Consider the following 16,458-nt stretch of genomic DNA (forward strand, 5'->3'; position numbering starts at 1 on the left):
TGTTGATTTTTATTTGGCTGTGCAATACTAAAAAAGCTAATTTAATTTTCCAGTGAGATATTTTAAGATTGTTTCCTTCATGAATATGAAGCTGAGAAAATTAATCCCTTAATACATTTATATCCTTAAAGTATTTAAGAATGTTTGTCAATTAAATATGAAACGCGTTAAAAACAGATTTAGTTTAGATATTTTTCTGAATTTGCACAAATTGAATGTTTAAATAGTCAAATTAATTCTCTCATTCTTAAATATTTCACATTAGTTTAAAACATTTGAATTTGTCGTTTATAAAAAATACATTGTTTTATTTTGTATCCTAAAAATTAACCAAACTTTTCATGACGTCACTAAAACCTTTAATTTTCTCTCCGTTGAAATATAAACGTCTCCAAAGTAAAAATTTATTTTTTTAGATTTTCTGTCTAATTTTCAGCAGATCCATCAATATTTTCCATTTCTGCTGGTCCTGTTCGGTTCCCGGATGCTTTCAGAACCGAACCGGCAGATGGTTCGGTTCTGACCCAAAGAACGACTCGGAACCAATGAGAAACTTTTATTTACGTTTTTATTGTTGGGACTGACGTTTCCAGGGCAACACATGCAGCCAGTCTGCGGTTTTCTTGTTTCCAGAACCGGAAGCGGAACCGGTTCTGTCCAGCCCGGTTCTGTTCACTGGAGCTCAGAGAGCCTGCAGGTTCTGTCGCTTTGAGCTGCAGCTTCCTTCTCGGCTCAGCGCCGAAACTTCCTGCTTTCTGCGTTTCTGGGTCCGATTGTCGCTCTGCAAAAGATCTGCAGGGTTTTGGTTCTTTCAGACAGTGCGAGGCTTCAGCTGGAGCTTTGAGTTATTTTACTGGAACGGATTATAATCGCTGGAAGGCAGAAATCGGTTCACTTCTTAAAGCACTTCTGGAGTCATGCAACCGAAAAAGGACTAAAAACTGTCCAAATATGTCGACTTTTTACTGGGCAAAGCACCTTTTAAAGAGACCATTTTAAGCCTAATTTGAAGGAAGACCTGATTCTGCTGGCCGTTAAACTCTTCCTGGCTTCTTCTCCTCGGTGCCGGAGCAGCAGATCCCACATCGGCCCGTTTTCCTCCAGGTTAGGAAACATGCATAGTTAAAATGTTTCAGCTGTAATGATGCAGGTCACTGGCAGACTGTCCAGAGTTTGGTACTCCAGAATATTCAGACCAGGATGTCAAACTCCAGTCCTCCAGCTGTCCTGCAGCTTTTAGATGAGCCACAGATCCAAACAGGAATGAAACGGCTTCATTCCCTCCTCCTGGTTCTCCAGAGCCTTAATGACCTCATTATTCTATTCAGGTGCAGCAGAGACTCATCTAAAGGTTGCAGGACTGGATGTTGTCTCCCTGCTCTAGATCTTCATTCATTGATTTATGTGATAAATAAACCATCTGAACGCGTCGTTTCTCTTTGGGTCCACTGGGTGGCGCTGCAGTCCGATTAAACAACATGCAGAGGGTGAAACACGACTCCAGTTTTGTTTTGATAACTGATGAAATTTTGTTTTGTTTCTCTGCAGGTTTTGGAAGAAAAAATCCAAACGGGGAAAAACTTCAGCTGCTTTAACAGTTGGCAGTGAGCAGCTGCGGTTCGTAAAGGACTTTTAAAAAAAACTAATTTGATTCCGTTTTTAAAATGTCACCTTTAAAAGCAAACAGTGAGACCTGAGGAGGGACTGGCTGTCGGTCTGCATGCAGAGGGAGGCGGTCTGGAGGTGAAGCGTATTTACAGACGCCGCTTCCATCATCCCATCACCAGAGAGACGAGAGGGAGGCGGAGTTCCTCAGGGACGTCGCCTTGTTCTCTCCATCAACCTGGAGAAGAGTTGCAGCTCAGAGATGTTTCACTGCATTTGTTTTGGCTGCAGAAAAGTTCAGTAAAACTTTAACTTTGAAGCTCATTTTTGGTCCCTCAAACTGGAAAATAAGCCCTTCTTTATATAAAAAAAAATAAGTTAAACACAATTTAAAACTTCTAAATCCATGGCCGTAGAAACCAGTATGGAACTACATTGGTGGAAAAACCTGGAAGAAACGCTGGACCTGCAGCCTGTTGGACGTACCGCGTCACCTGCCTCCTGGACGGCGCCGCAGTTTTCTTTACTCTCTGAAGCCACGGCTAAATACTCGGCCCTGCAGGACAAAGACGCACTGAAACACATCTGGATCTGGATCTGGATCCTGGATCTGGATCTGGATCTTGGATCTGGATCTGGATCCTGGATCTGGATCTGGATCCTGGTTCTGGTTCTGGTCCGGGTCACTCACTCGGTCTCCCTCAGCGCCTCCTCTCCAGCCGCTGAGATCTTCCTGTAGCAGTAGATCATCTCCACCAGCAGCCACAGCTGCAGCCCGACGATGGAGACGTACATCATGACCTCGGACAAGATGGACGCCAGGCCTCTGGTCACTGTGGCGACACACAGCCAGAGGGTGCTATGGAAACCCACTGACACTTCTCCCGTTTGTGACCAAAATTCTCAATAAATTCGACTAAAAGCTTCTTTTCATGAACGGCTGCAGCTTCATGACGCATGAATGGATGTTTTTAGGCTCATTAGTCACAAATATTTAATAACAGCAGAAATACAGACGAGACTGAAAGCAAACAGGAGAAACAGCTGCAGCAGGTGCTGCAGCTGAACTGCTGCTGCTGCTGCAGCAGCTGAAGAACTGCTGCTACAGCTGAAGAAACTGCTGCTGCAGCTGAAGAACTGCTGCTGCAGCTGGAGAACTGCTGCTGCAGCTGGAGAAACTGCTGCTGCAGCTTTCAGCTGGATCAGATTACAGCAACCATCAGACATGAAACCCGAGAGGCAGGTTTCATGTTTCCATCTCTGCTGATGAAATAGAAAAACTTTCAAAAAGAAAATAATCTTGAGTCAGTTTTTCTTTTATTTTTTCTTGAATGTCGTCAGGAAGTGAGAAAATGATCAGGCTGCAGTTTTTCTGTGATGTTTGTGAAGCAACAGTCAAAACTAACATAAAAACCCGAGTTGCTCCTCCAGTCACAGGAGAGAAAACTGGAATACATTCATTATTTATTCATTTTCATAAATATTAAGTTTTCAGTTCAAATATGTAGCTCCAAACTATCATCTTTAATATTTGCCTAACAAACTTAATATTTATCTCAAAACTAAAATATTGAGCTAAATATTTACATAATATTCAAATTTGTTTGTTGATAAGCAGAAGTAGACTTTCAAAATAAAAGCTGGGTGTCACAAACATTGATATAAATATAAAAACATATTGATCTGTAAACTGAACTGAAGTTTACAGATCTGAAGCTGAATAATTAGCTTCAGACTAAATATTTAGTTTGCTAACTAACCTGTGATATGAATGAATGAATGAATGAATGAATGAATGAATGAATGGATGAATGAATGAATGAATGAACAGATGTTTGTCCCGGTTCTTACGGTTTGGAACCACGTGCAGGTGGATCATCTTGGTGGTGCTGTTCTCGTGCTGATAGTTGGTGTACATCAGGGTTCTCCTGAAGGTGCAGTTGTAGGTTCCCGTGTCGTTGAAAGTCACGTTCAGGATGTAGATGGAGCCGTCCTGCAGGTCTCTGTGCTTTTGCTGCCGTTCCAGTCCAGACGCTCCTCGAAACGCGGGTCCAAAATCTCCCCTCTTGTCTTCATACTCATACAGCTGAAACAGGAAGCAGAGGAGAGACAGCAGGCTGAGGGGAGCCGGACCCGACCCTGAGGAACACTGAGCCGCTGCAGGACCTCAGGCTTCCAGTCTGGACGGCCGGGAGGAGAAGCCGTCAACTCAGCTCTCTGCTGATGCAGGCGTCTGTCTCCCACCTGCAGACCTTGTTGTCCTGGACCCGAGGGAACCAGTGATGCTGCTTCCAGCTTTAGCTGAAACCCAGCTGCAGGATTTCAGCTGCAGGATTTCAGCCTGACTGACTGCAGCAGCAGTTGGGATTCGTTCCCCTGAACAAACGTCATTTCTGACTGACATGACAACAACGCCGACCCGCCGGCGAGCGCCGCGCTGATCGACGTTCGGCCCTTACCAGAGAGAAGCTGTCGTCGTCGGAGCCCTTGAAGTACCAGGTGACGACGGCTTTGGCCCGAACCTCGGCTCTCATCTTGCAGGAGATGCAGCCCAGTTTGAAGCCATTGTTGGCCACGGCCTCCGTGTCCGAGTCCACCTCCACGCAGGCGCCGCGGCTCAGGCCGGCTGCAGAGGGAGGAGGAGTTCCTGTCAGTTCCTGCTGGGTCGCAGGTCAGAGGTCAGAGCCGTGGGCGGCCATGTTTTCTCTCAGTACTCGCAGGCAAACTCTCAGTACTTCAGAAAACAGCAGGAGCTTCTGCAGCTTCAGTTTTACATGCTGCTGAATGCTCAACACATGCGTGACTTTTGACCTTTTAGGTTCTTTTTTCTTGCATTGTTTTTATTTCCGCTCATCGCTTCACTTTGGTATTCCAGAAATTTGGATTTCAGTTTTGCTGAAATTTTGTCTTCAAGATGTGAAAGTGAGAGGAAATAAAGAGGCAACAGTGAGTCGGTGGTTCTGCTTCCTGTCAGCTCCAACCGGATCTCACGTCAGATATAGACGCCAGAGTCTATATATGACCGACATCATCACCATCATCATGACACAAACTCGTCATCGGCCAAAGCAACACACCTGGAGCTCCAAACGTTTCAAACTGCATCAGTTTCCACTGAGGCCTCAAAGAGGTGCTGCCCTGAACTTTCACCTCAGGGGCGGGTCACGGGGGCGCGGGGGGGTCCATGTTAAATAATGAGATGGAGGGGGGGAGGATGTGAGGGAGACTCTGGAGACCCAGGTAGAAACAATAATGAGGCATTTAATGATGATAAAGTCCAATATTCCAAAAACACAGGCAGCGACTGGTCAGACCAGGGAACAGACGACAAGGACCTGACAGGGAACAAAGGAGACAGGAGGGAACGAGACACACATGGAGAAATCAGGACAACATGAAGACTCAGAGGACAGAAACTCAAATAAACACAGAGAAAAACACAGAAAATGACGACATCAGATCAGCGCTGAGGAAACCTTTAAATTTGGTTTAAACTGAAGAGCACAGGAGCATGAAGGTGAGGAACGATGGAGGACAGAGAGGAAAACGTTCCCAAGATGGAAATGAGGGGAGAGAGTGAGAAGAGGTCAAAGGTTAGCTGCAGAGGAAAAGGAGGAAAAGAGAATATTAGGAGCAAAATTATATAGAAAACTGTTTATTCATCATGGCTTCATATCGACCATCATTTCACTCATTGACTGACGTCACACGTCCAATGTGACCTTTATTGACCTGTGAGGAGAGGAAACAAGGATCCATTTAGCTGAAACTCAGCAGAGAAGCTTCTGACTCTGAGGGATTTCTGTTTGGTGGTCATCAGCCTGAGGACTGAGAAACGCCTCAGTCCTCTGGAAAACACAAGACTTAAAAATCACAAGACCTGAAATCACAAAACCCGAAATCACCAAAACCTTAAATCACAAGACTTAAATCACAAGACCCGAAATCACAAGACTTAAATCACAAGACTTAAATCACAAGACCCGAAATCACAAGACTTAAATCACAAGACCCGAAATCACAAGACTTAAATCACAAGACTTAAATCACAAGACTTAAATCACAAGACCCGAAATCACAAGACTTAAATCACAAGACCCGAAATCACAGCACCCGAAATCACAAGACTTAAAAATCACAAGACTTAAATCACAAGACCCGAAATCACAAGACTTAAAAATCACAAGACCCGAAATCACAAGACCCGAAATCACAGAACCCAAATCACAAAACCTGAAATCACAAGACCCGAAATCACAAGACTTAAATCACAAGACCCGAAATCACAAGACTTAAAAATCACAAGACCTGAAATCACAAGACCCGAAATCACAGAACCCGAAATCACAAGACTTAAATCACAAGACCCGAAATCACAAGACCTGAAATCACAAGACCTGAAATTACAAGACCTGAAATCACAAGACTTAAAATCACAAGACCTGAAATCACAAGACCCGAAATCACAAGACCCGAAATCACAAGACTTAAATCACAAGACCCGAAATCACCAACCTGAAATCACAAGACTTAAATCACAAGACCGAAATCACAGAACCCGAAATCACAAGACTTAAATCACAAGACCCGAAATCACAAGACCCAAATCACAAGACTTAAATCACAAGACCTGAAATCACAAGACCTGAAATCACAAGACCTGAAATTACCAAGACCTGAAATCACAAGACTTAAAATCACAAGACTTAAATCACAAGACCCGAAATCACAAGACCCGAAATCACAAGACTTAAATCACAAGACCCGAAATCACCAAAACCTGAAATCACAAGACTTAAATCACAAGACCCGAAATCACAGAACCCGAAATCACAAGACTTAAATCACAAGACCCGAAATCACAAGACTTAAATCACAAGACCCGAAATCACAAGACCCGAAATCACAAGACTTAAATCACAAGACCTGAAATCACAAGACTTAAATCACAAGACCCGAAATCACAGACCCGAAATCACAAGACTTAAAAATCACAAGACCTGAAATCACAAGACCCGAAATCACAGAACCCGAAATCACAAGACTTAAATCACAAGACCCGAAATCACAAGACCCAAAATCACAAGACTTAAATCACAAGACCTGAAATCACAAGACCTGAAATCACAAGACCTGAAATTACCAAACCTGAAATCACAAGACTTAAAAATCACAAGACCTGAAATCACAAGACCCGAAATCACCAAACCTGAAATCACAAGACTTAAATCACAAGACCCGAAATCACAAGACTTAAATCACAAGACCCGAAATCACCAAAACCTGAAATCACAAGACTTAAATCACAAGACCCGAAATCACAGAACCCGAAATCACAAGACTTAAATCACAAGACCCGAAATCACCAAAACCTGAAATCACAACACTTAAATCACAAGACCCGAAATCACAGAACCCGAAATCACAACACTTAAATCACAAGACCCGAAATCACAAGACTTAAATCACAAGACCCGAAATCACAGAACCCGAAATCACAAGACTTAAATCACAAGACCCGAAATCACAAGACCCAAATCACAAGACTTAAATCACAAGACCTGAAATCACAAGACCCGAAATCACCAAGACCTGAAATCACAAGACTTAAATCACAAGACCTGAAATCACAAGACCCGAAATCACAAGACTTAAAAATCACAAGACCTGAAATCACAAGACTTAAAAATCACAAGACCCGAAATCACAAGACTTAAATCACAAGACCTGAAATCACAAGACCCGAAATCACAAGACTTAAATCACAAGACTTAAATCACAAGACCCGAAATCACAAGACTTAAAATCACAAGACCTGAAATCACAAACCCGAAATCACAGAACCCGAAATCACAAGACTTAAATCACAAGACTTAAATCACAAGACCCGAAATCACAAGACCCGAAATCACAAGACTTAAAAATCACAAGACCCGAAAACAAACCTGAAATCACAAGACCTGAAATCACAAGACCCAAATCACAAGACTTAAATCACAAGACCCGAAATCACAAGACTGAAATCACAAGACCGAAATCACCAAGACCTGAAAATCACAAGACTTAAAAATCACAAGACCTGAAATCACAAGACCAAATCACAGAACCCGAAATCACAAGACTTAAATCACAAGACCCGAAATCACCAAACCTGAAATCACAAGACTTAAATCACAAGACCCGAAATCACAGAACCCGAAATCACAAGACTTAAATCACAAGACCCGAAATCACAAGACTTAAAAATCACAAGACCCGAAATCACCAAAACCCGAAATCACAAGACTTAAATCACAAGACCCGAAATCACAAGACCCGAAATCACAAGACTTAAATCACAAGACTTAAATCACAAGACTTAAATCACAAGACTTAAAAATCACAAGACCTGAATCACAAGACCCGAAATCACAGAACCCGAAATCACAAGACTTAAATCACAAGACCCGAAATCACAAGACCCGAAATCACAAGACTTAAAAATCACAAGACCCGAAATCACAAGACCCGAAATCACAGAACCCGAAATCACCAAAACCTGAAATCACAAGACTTAAATCACAAGACCCGAAATCACAAGACCCAAAATCACAAGACTTAAATCACAAGACTTAAATCACAAGACCCGAAATCACAAGACCCGAAATCACAGAACCCGAAATCACAAAACCTGAAATCACAAGACTTAAATCACAAGACCCGAAATCACAAGACTTAAAATCACAAGACCTGAAATCACAAGACTTAAATCACAAGACTTAAAAATCACAAGACCCGAAATCACAAGACTTAAATCACAAGACCCGAAATCACAAGACTTAAAAATCACAAGATCCGAAATCACCAAACCCGAAATCACAAGACTTAAATCACAAGACTTAAATCACAAGACCCGAAATCACAAGACAAATCACAAGACTTAAATCACAAGACTTAAATCACAAGACTTAAATCACAAGACTTAAAAATCACAAGACCTGAAATCACAAGACCCGAAATCACAGAACCCGAAATCACAAGACTTAATCACAAGACCCGAAATCACAAGACCCGAAATCACAAGACTTAAAAATCACAAGACCCGAAATCACAAGACCCGAAATCACAGAACCCGAAATCACCAAAACCTGAAATCACAAGACTTAAATCACAAGACCCGAAATCACAAGACCCAAAATCACAAGACTTAAATCACAAGACTTAAATCACAAGACCCGAAATCACAAGACCCGAAATCACAGAACCCGAAATCACCAAACCTGAAATCACAAGACTTAAATCACAAGACCCGAAATCACAAGACTTATAAATCACAAGACCTGAAATTACCAAGACCTGAAATCACAAGACCCAAAATCACAGAACCCGAAATCACCAAACCTGAAATCACAAGACTTAAATCACAAGACTTAAAAATCACAAGACCCGAAATCACAAGACTTAAAAATCACAAGACCCGAAATCACAAGACTTAAAAATCACAAGACCCGAAATCACAAGACTTAAAATCACAAGATCCGAAATCACCAAAACCCGAAATCACAAGACTTAAATCACAAGACTTAAAAATCACAAGACCCGAAATCACAAGACTTAAATCACAAGACCTGAAATCACCAAAACCTGAAATCACGCCGCAGCATGATTTCATGATCATCGACCCTTTGGCTCTTGTTCTGGAGTTGTTCCGTTCGGACCAGAACCCTTCTCCTTCCTCAACAACTGGACTTTCCCATCCTGAAGTTGTTTGACCAGATGGACGCGGCGCCATCCGGCTCATCGTCTCAGGATGAGATGCTTTGCTGCAGGAGGAACTTCGTAGCATCTACAGCCAGAAGGTTAAAGCTCCAGATGAACGACGTCGTCACAAAGTTTTAAAGACAGTTGTGTTGATCCTGAGGAAACGTATGAAAACTTTTGACCTTAAACACTTTAATCAGTCAATAACAGATTATTTCTATCTGTTTTTCTAGAAATAACCCTGCTGATTCCTGCTGGCCTGGAACAAGACAAGTTTGCTCTGATTTAACGTCAGACGGCGACTCAACAAGCGGGTGTATGTAAACTTTTGGTCTCCACTGCAGTAAAATACGTTCAAACACATTTTTAAATGGGAGTTCAGAGATGCTTCTAGTCGCTGCGTTGGGAGTTCGCTTCGGATTCTGCGACTCAATCCAAGATGGCCGCCGCTGTGGCCGAAGAACTTGAACTGGTTCTGTTGTTTTTTGTTCTGTTGGTTCCGTCCGTAACGCTGAGTGAGTCAAACCGACCAGAGCAGCAGGAGGCGCAGAAAAGACGGAGCGGAGAGAACGAAGATGCAGAGCGACAGCAAGGAGAGCGGAGTCATCACATGCAGGAAGGACGATGATCCGACGCAGCAGCAGCAAATCCAGCCTGCAAGCTGAACACTGAGGTCTGGGATTACGCTGCAGCAGATTAGGATTTTGTTGCTGCTTTTTAATCCATCATCAGCAGCTGTTTGTCTCTGAGGACTGAATCGTCCTCCAGCTGCAGAAAAGGAAAAGTTCTGCAGCTGCAGGGGACACAGAAGACCCGGTTCTGGTTCTGGTTCAGTGTGTGTGTCCACACTGGACCCAAAAGAGCAAAAGCAGTTTGTCCTCTGTCCTCCCATGTCCCATTCCTCAGATGGAGACAGTCCATCCATCATTTCTCACGAATGAGGACACACACACACACACACACACACACACACACACACACACACACACACACACACACACACACACACACACACACACACACACACCAACTGTTCGCTGCAGGAATTTTTATTTCCATTTTTCTTCATTTCATTGAAAACAAAAATTTGCCACAAATCTCAATTTTCTCACCAAAACAAAAATAATTGTTGGAACAAAAACAAAGTCAACATATTTATATTTATAAAATTAAATCCAGTTTTAGAGGAAGCAGCAAAGGAAGATGACGTCCTGCAGACAGATGGACTGAGGACATGAAGAGCTGCAGCTGCGTCAGCGATGGTGATGCATGGCTGCACAGTGTGTGTGTGTGTGTGTGTGTGTGTGTGTGTGTGTGTGTGTGTGTGTGTGTGTGTGTGTGTGTGTGTGTGTGTGTAATCAGATCAGAGACAATTATCTCGCTCTGTCTGGGTCAGAGCCGTGGAGGAAACCCGGAGCTGCAAACAGAATCAGGACTGAACTCCATCCTGTCTCCATCCGTTCGGCTGAGCGATGAAGATCGTCAGTCAGCAGCTTCCTGTTTGAGATGAACCGTAACCAAGACCAAATGCAGACCTGCAGCGATTCATTCTGAGGGAGGAACCGGTTCATTGTGAGGGAGGAACCGGTTCATTCTGAGGGAGAAACCGGTTCATTCTGAGGGAGAAACCGGTTCATTCTGAGAGGGGAACCGGTTCATTGCGAGGGACGAACCGGTTCATTGCGAGGGAGGAACCGGTTCATTCTGAGGGAGGAACCGGTTCATTCTGATAGAGGAACCGGTTCATTGTGAGAGGGAACCGGTTCATTCTGAGAGAGGAACCGGTTCATTCTGATGGAGGAACCGGTTCATTCTGAGAGAGGAACCGGTTCATTCTGATGGAGGAACCGGTTCATTCTGAGGGAGGAACCGGTTCATTCTGATAGAGGAACCGGTTCATTCTGAGAGAGGAACCGGTTCATTCTGAGGGAGGAACCGGTTCATTCTGATAGAGGAACCGGTTCATTGTGAGGGAGGAACCGGTTCATTCTGAGAGAGGAACCGGTTCATTGTGAGGGAGGAACCGGTTCATTCTGAGGGAGGAACCGGTTCATTCTGAGAGAGGAACCGGTTCATTCTGAGGGAGGAACCGGTTCCGACCAGCTTTTGGGTCTGTTTGTGCGGGTCAGAACAGGAGGTGGTATCATGGTTTGGATCCTCTTCTGGGACGGATTGATGCTCGAGCCTTAAAGACATCCTGGAAGAGTTAGCTGTGCTAACCCAAGAGCGCTAACCACACCGCTAATGCTAACATGCTAACCAAGCTAGGGCTAAAATGCTACATCACCACAGTAAACAGTGGAAGGTAATCTGAGAATTAGCTGAGCTTCCCGCCCTGACAGGAAATGGACCAAAGGCCCGATGAGCAAAAGGAGCAAACAGCTGCTGGACTGAGCAGAACTTCGGGTCGTTCAGAACCCTGGAGACCCAGAACCGGTTCTGTTGGAGAACAGAAGCTCTTCAAAGCAGCTGGATCTGCTGTGAGCCTGATTTCTGTTCCTGGTTTTGTTCTTTTCGTTGCATCCAGTCTCAGGTTGTTGGGCTCTTTGATCTGCTCTGACCAGAACTTTCCTCCAGATCCATTTGCAGACTAATGGTTCTGTAATGCGGCGGGCGCCTGCATTAGCCTCTGCAGCTGCCAGCTGGATTCTGCCTCTATCTAAATTAATCACAACATTAAAGCCGGTGGATAATTCATGAATCTGGTCATAAATCTGCAGCATTTCCTGCTTTGCGTCCAGCTGAACTTTATTTACTGCAGGTTTCATGAAGTCTGAGTTGCCAACACCGTTGAAGACGCATTTTAACGCTTTAGGAGATGAATGAACTGCAAGTGAACGTCTGGCGGAGAACGTTCTGCGTTTTCAGAGGATTTATCAGCTTCAGACCAGCACATGTAAAAAACACATAAAAAAACCCATCTCACACTAAATCACTAAATATTAAAGAAATATTTTGGTTGTTGGTTGAATTTCACAAAAAACAAAACAAGTCCTCAATATAAACTGTTTGATTTATTTAAGCCAAACTATCATATGGAATCTTTTTCATCCTGTTTCTGCTTCACTGCATGTTTTTCTCAGCTGTCCCTCTTCATGCTTTTCATCCCTCATTATTTTAATGAACCTTCACATTCATCCTTCCAGCTAGTCAATAAAAATAAACATATTATGATGTTTCACGGCATTTTAATGGAAATAATGCTTTTAGAGGAGGAAGTTTTAACTCCTCGTTAAGCAGCATCACTTAACCAGTTGCAACTTTTTGCATCTTTTCTGCATTTTCAGCCTTTTGCTCAAATTTTCAGGAATAAAAACGGCTGTAAATAAAGGAAAAGTTCAGGAAAATAAGTAAAATAATAATATTTTACAGCGGTTTGTTGTAGACTCCCAAACTGTTCACTGTTTAATAAAAGAAGAATTGTTCCCTCTTTGGCGACATGTTCAGCCTCGTTTGGTTCTTGTCTGGTTCTCAACCTTTAATCGCTGCTCATCGTTTCCTTCCTGTCCAGCTTCTATCTGCTGCCTGATCTGAATATTTTATGACTGATGGAGGCGTCCAGAAGTTCACAGCTCGTCTTTAAGCTTCTTTTCTGGCTCTTATTTGTTTGGCGTTTTCATACTTTGGTTTCCAAGCTGGGAGTTTTTAGAATCCGTGACGGTGATATTTCTGCAGCATGAAGGTCGAGTGTGAGGAAAAGTCCCAGAACGCCTGAGGAAGTGTTGGTTAAAAGATGAAAGTTCATGCTGACCTTGTTCCTGCGGCTCAGTCCAGTAAAACAAACAGGAATCCTGGTGAAGCCAGAGATCAGCAGACAGCCACTCACCTTGAAGAGCCAGCAGGGTCAGAGGCAGCAGCAGCAGCATCCCGGATCCGTTCAGGCACCAAACACACGCAGCCGCCAGCGCCGACACGTCCGGACCTTCTGCAGCCAGAAAGAGCAGGACGGAGCTGCTGGGACTCTGGGTGTGGTCTGCCCTCCTCTTCCTCTCCTCCTGATGAAGAGGGGAGTGTCCACTGCCACCGAGGGGGAGGGGCCGAGGACCTGATGGAGGACGGCCGGTCCAAATGAATAAATGGAAGCAGAGTCGGTTTCTGGTTTCACCTGCTTTCACTTTCACATTTCTCTGCTTCCTCCACAGAAAAATCTGATATTCTCTCCAAAACCCCTGATGGGTCAAAGGTGAGCGGCTTGCATCCCACCATCCAGCAGGCGGATGTGCTGCAGACGGGCTGCAGTGGTGCTGCAGTTGTGCTGCAGTCGTGCTGCAGACGGAGCGTTTATTCCCTCACAGCGACGCGCGGAGACTGACGGACTGATGCTGCGTCCGGGACGGGGGAGGGAGCCGTAGAGGTGTTGCTATGATATCAGATTTTCCTATGTGACGTGTCCATGTCCTCTGAAAGTCCCACATGATGCAGAGATGCAAAAACACAAACAGGACGAAAAGGCAAAGCGTCACAATAAACGGCTCCATGTTCAACAGTTATGACACGATTTTAAGAAACAAACATAAAAGCAGCAGATTCATTTCTGCAGGCAAGTTTTAAATCCTCCTGACTGGGCAGAGAGTCAGCAGCACAAACCCCTCACCATCAAATGACAACACCACAGCTAAAAGGCTAACCCTACATTAGCAGGAGCTAATGCTAACGTGAAATAACATGGTGATGAAAGCTAATGCTAAACTGCTATACCAACATGGTATTTAGCAGAAAGAATAAACGCTATAAAAACACGACATTTAGCCAGCGCTAACGCTGCAGAGCTACAGTAACACGTTATTCACTACTGATACGCTCCACTCAGGCTAAAGCTAAAATACTTTGTCAGCGCAACATTTAGCTTTAGCAACTGCTAAAATGCTAACTGATATGGAATCTAGCTGAAGCTAATGGTGAGTTTCACCAGCACTCTGATAATCCTTCTGGACTGAACTGTTTTATAAAACAATAAATGAAACACAAAGTGAGCAAAAATAAAACAATAAGCAGAAATAATAGGAACAGAGTTTCAACTGGACCAATCAGAACCAACTGGATGAAAACCAGGCTGATCATCAGGAGATCAACTCATCAAACAGAGACAGAAAATCAACCTACAGGATGCATCTTCATGTTTCCGTTTCAGCCCATCGAGCTGCAGGACGGTGCTGCCACCTACAGGCCAAAAGGCAGGACAGCAGCTGCTTTTGGTCATTCTGCTTCATTGGTTCATCAGAGAACAAACAGCATCACGGAGGACACAGCAGAGAAATCTCAGATTTGAACTTGTGAGAGAATAAAGTTCATGTTTTCTCAGTTTTTAGATTTTAAAACATCTAAAAAAGTGAGAAACTATTGGCTTTCAGAGGAACAGCAACATCCTGTCTGCTGGTGCTGATCGATTCTCAGGACATTAAAAAGTAAGACACCAACATGCATGACACCAACGTTATGTTGAGCTACGGAAACAGCAGCGTTTCCCCCAGTGAAGAGTCATTTTGCTGGCGGGGATGAATTATTCCAGGAAAACGATGGGTTTTTGATTTTTATGGTTTTGACAGTTGATGCATTGAACAGGAAGCACCAATCACACCACTGAAGTTCCCCTGACCCACATGGACCCCGGTGGGTGAGGATCCATGCAGGAGTCAAGTTTACATTTGCTCTGCTTGTGCAGCTCAATGAAGCACAGAGGTTCAGACTGAGCTGCTCTCAGAGTTCACAGCTTTTCACAAGTGCATTTACGTCTCAACATGCTGACTGTCTGCTTCCAGTTCCTGCTGGTTTGTTTTATTTTATTTACATACGGCCACACAGTGCAGGTCAAAGGCTTTGTCTTCTTCAAGTCAGATCAGAACAACTCAATCAACCAAAACAGTTCCTGTGGCGCTAAAAAACTCAATAGACACGAAACGAAACGGCTACTAAAGCTCCAAAAATGAAATGTCCCGTTTGTTTTCTGCACCAAGAACCACTGAAGGAAACGACACAGAAACCTCTGCAGACACTGAGAGACACTGATTCATTTTAAAATCCCCGAGAACAAAATGTGTTTGTCTCGTTGTTTCACATTTCATCTGCAGAAGCTGCAAACATTTATGGTAAAAAACATGCAGATGGTATTTAAGATGAACTATGACATTTCTGCAGCCTGGAGCCAGTTTAAACAATCCTGTATTCATTTTTGACTAAATAATAGTTTTATGTCTATTATCATTTTATAATGGTTTTATTATAAAATGATAATAAAACCGTTTTATTATCATTTATAATAAGAAAATGATAAATAATAATAATAATAGGCTATAAGACTATTGTTTAAATAATACATTTCCCTCCAAGAAGCCAGATTTTCATCATCCAGACTCTTTTTGGACGTTGATCTCAGTTTTGGTTCCATCCTTGACTAATTTAAATCCTCCAAACTCCAGGAAGATCCGGCGTTTCGGAGCGCAGCAGGAACGGAGCAACGCGCAGCAGCTGCAAGACGCCACTGGAAACCCAGCAGGAGACCCAGACCAGCTGCTTCATGAAAACCATCTAAACTCATAAAGTTACACATTTCACCTTCATTTATCATCAAAACCAGACATTTATAAAAAACACTGCCCGGTTTTCTCGCCATCTGACATCAAATCAGGTTTTTCTGTTTCTGTCAGGATTGTAAAAAGATTTTTATTTCTGTCAAAACCAAGAATCACCTCTAAACCGGAGCTTCAGCGTTCAGTTGCTTCCAAACCCTTTCAATCAAAATCTGCCTGTTTGCAGCCACTGATGGTTCATTTTGCCTCCTGTTTGCACACAGGTCACATGACAGGTGTGAGCGCGTGCGAGAGGGGTCAGGGGTCAGGCAGTTCGGAGAGCGTCTGGCCGCCATGAACCGCAGCAGAGTCTCAGGTTTACTAATCTGTTGTTTCATTTCCAGGAAAGCAGGAAGTTTCCGAGTTTCTGCAGAATTTTAGCAGCAGAAAAAAAAACATGAAATGTTTTGACAGGAAAGAGATTGGGATCAAAGGTCAAACTCAGCTTAAAACATTAACAGCAGTCATTTGGTTATTGAAGAAAATAATGTGTTCATTTGTCAAAGTCATATTTATAGCTGTCTACATTTTGAAGAAAATGTTTAAT

General features: G+C 43.3%; 1 pseudogene; it reads right to left on the minus strand.

Annotated features, from left to right (window-relative positions):
• Positions 1 to 1,983: 1,983 nt before the first annotated feature.
• Positions 1,984 to 13,741, minus strand: LOC129353541 (sodium channel subunit beta-1-like; annotated as a pseudogene).
• Between the last annotated feature and the right edge of the window lie 2,717 nt (positions 13,742 to 16,458).

The sequence above is a fragment of the Poeciliopsis prolifica genome, unplaced genomic scaffold, assembly GCF_027474105.1.
Source record: "Poeciliopsis prolifica strain line A6 unplaced genomic scaffold, Auburn_PproV2 SCAFFOLD092, whole genome shotgun sequence".
NCBI classification, from domain to species: domain Eukaryota; kingdom Metazoa; phylum Chordata; class Actinopteri; order Cyprinodontiformes; family Poeciliidae; genus Poeciliopsis; species Poeciliopsis prolifica.